Raw genomic sequence first — 2,965 nt, 5'->3', positions numbered from 1 at the left:
TTAAGTAATTTACACTTTATACACCTGCATAATAACTAACACAAATTAACGTCCAAGGACAATTACCATTATTATTTTTCATCTATTATTATTTTTTTGAACAGCAAAATGTGTTAAAAATGAACCAGTGGGAAGCTAGACCAATAAAAGTATACAAGAAGATGAAAGAAAAAACAAACTAAGTAGACTAAAAGTAGCAAAGGGCAAAAAACACGAGAAAAAACATAAATCAACAAAAGTGTAGAGCCCCATGAGTCACAGCTGGTAGATTAAGTTCGAAGATGAATCGGATCCCACAGCAAAACCAGTGAAGGGTACATTCGAGAAGGCTTGGCATTAGTATATTTCAAGGCACATTTTGAGTGAGTAACAATCAGACTTGAACACGATCTTTAATAAGGGAAAAAACTCCCAACGGACTTCCAGCAAACAACTAAACTCTTTTGTGCAGGACCTCAAGTCCCAATTCGGATAACAACAGTAGTTAGTGAAGGGTAAAATTGTCCATCATTAGCAACATTATGAAATTTTCATTTATTATTATTATTATTATTATTATTATTTTAGTCTTGTGGCTGTACAAGCGGTCGCTGATGGCGTTCAATTATTAAAAGGCTTTTATTATAACTAGACGACGCAAATAGTCACTTTAACACAAAAATCCATCCGCCAGTGAGTTTCCCTCTGCCGTCATCCGTAACATATAATCAAAGTCAATACATCAAATTATCCGCCAACTCTTTTATTAAATTTTTTCAAAGGTTTTTTTAGTCAAATTCAAAATCATCGTCTATTTTTTTTGATATATTGCGTATTGGTCATTGATGGCAGGCGGTTTGTTTAACACACTGATTATAAGTAGACAATGTAATATGTTCACCTCAACACAAACATTCGTATCATTGAATTCACTCTCCGACGACACTTACACAAAATGTGGAGTTTCATAGCACAAGTGTCGATCTACAGTTTGACGTTGTTTCTTGGTGCTTTTTTCGTGTTCTACAAATGGTACAATTCTTCATCATCATCCACCACCAAGAAACTACCACCATCACCACCAAAACTGCCAGTCATCGGCAACCTCCACCAGCTAGGCGCAAGCGTCCACCACTCCTTTCTATCTCTGGCCAGACGTTATGGTGACTCGCTCATGCTCCTCCACATCGGCTCAGTCCCAAGCCTGGTGGTCTCATCAACAGAAGCAGCTCGCGAGATCATGAAAACTCATGATATTGCATTTGCAAGTAGGCCTAACACAAGAATGTTCAGGGCTATCTCCTACAATCTCAAGGAAATAACAGTCGCTCCTTATGGAGAATACTGGAGGCAAGCAAAGAGCATTTTGACACTTCAGCTTTTAAGTAACAAAAAGGTTCAAACTTATAATGGATTGAGAGAAAAGATAATTGCCGAGTGCGTAGATAAGATAACCCAGTGTTTCTTATCTAACAAGCCAGCAGACTTGAGCGACTTGTTTAGCTCACTTACAAACGACGTGACATGCATGGCGACGTTTGGGAGGACGTATAACGAAGGGGAGATTGGGAGGAAGTTCAAGAAGGTCTTGCAAGAGTTCTCGGAGGTGTTGGGTAGCTTTTATTTTGAGGACTCTATTCCTCAGCTTGCGGTGGTTGATCGTCTTAGAGGTCTCAGTGCTAAAGTTGATAGAGTCGCTGTAGATTTTGACGAGTTTCTACAAGGCGTGGTCGATGAGACCATAATAAAGGTACGCAATAACTCTGAAAAATTTTCTGAAGATGGTGTGGAAACCTTCATTGAAGGACTACTCAAGGTTCAGAAGGAAGATATTATTGGCATCACCATCGATGCAGATGTCATCAAAGCACTCCTCTTGGACGCATATGTCGCTGGAACAGATACATCATCTTCAGTACTTGAATGGGCGATGACTGAGCTTCTGTTACATCCGGAAAACTTGAAGAAAGTCCAAGATGAGGTAAGAAGCATTCTTCGTGGAAAAGAAGAGATAACCGACGAAGATCTTGACAAGATGACTTATCTTAAAGCCGTGATCATGGAAACCACCCGCCTCCATCCTCCCCTTCCGATTCTACCACCAAGAGTCGCACGACATGATGTTAATGTAATGGGGTATGATATTGCAGAAGGAACAAGGGTATACGTGAACGTTTATGCAATTATGAGGGACCCTAAAGTGTGGGAAAAGGCCGAAATGTTTCTGCCAGAGAGGTTCTTGGAGTCGTCTATTGATTTCGTAAGGCATAATTTCGAGTTGCTTACGTTTGGCGCTGGAAGAAGGGGTTGCCCTGGAAGGGTATTTGCCATGGCCATCAATGAGAAGGTGTTGGCTACTGTTTTATCAAGATTTGATTGGTCGCTGCCACAGGGTGTAAAACCGAAGGACGTAGATATGAATGAAACTTTTGGTCTGGCTAATCACAGAAAGGTTCCACTACTTGCTCTTGGAAAACCTGTCCCCATGCATGGTTGGTAAATGACAATCGATCTTATTATAATAATATTTATAACAATAGACCGGCATTGTATTTGTTATATATAATATCATCCAATATTTTCCTTTTGGGATCTATTCGGATGTAAGATTACCACAATCAGGTATATGTTAAAATTAAATAATATTGCTATGTCTTCATTCACTTGTCATTATTAGGCATGTTTTAAAACCTTGTGTTATTTGTATTGTTCCAACCATTTTTGTTGAAAAAGGAAACTTAGGGTGGCAAGCTTGTTATATATATATATATATATATATATATATATATATATATATATATATATATATATATATATATATATATATATATATATATATATATATATATATAGAGGTTCAGGTTCATTTGAAACTATATTAATTTTGTAAGACCGTGAGACTAAATCTAAAAATAATTTTAAAATACAAAATAAAAGGAAAAATCCAAAAATTCTTTTTTTAATTATTATTTTCGGAACTTTAATT

At 37.2% G+C, this 2,965-nt stretch overlaps 1 pseudogene; it reads left to right on the top strand.

The window, feature by feature from the left end:
- Nucleotides 1-871: 871 nt before the first annotated feature.
- Nucleotides 872-2,729, top strand: LOC145133373 (cytochrome P450 736A117 pseudogene; annotated as a pseudogene).
- The last annotated feature ends 236 nt before the right edge of the window (nucleotides 2,730-2,965 follow it).

The sequence above is a fragment of the Lactuca virosa genome, chromosome 8 (assembly GCF_052849685.1).
Source record: "Lactuca virosa cultivar CGN04683 chromosome 8, Lactuca_virosa_CGN04683_v6, whole genome shotgun sequence".
Taxonomy (NCBI): domain Eukaryota; kingdom Viridiplantae; phylum Streptophyta; class Magnoliopsida; order Asterales; family Asteraceae; genus Lactuca; species Lactuca virosa.
This window is presented reverse-complemented; position numbering and strand designations above follow the sequence as displayed.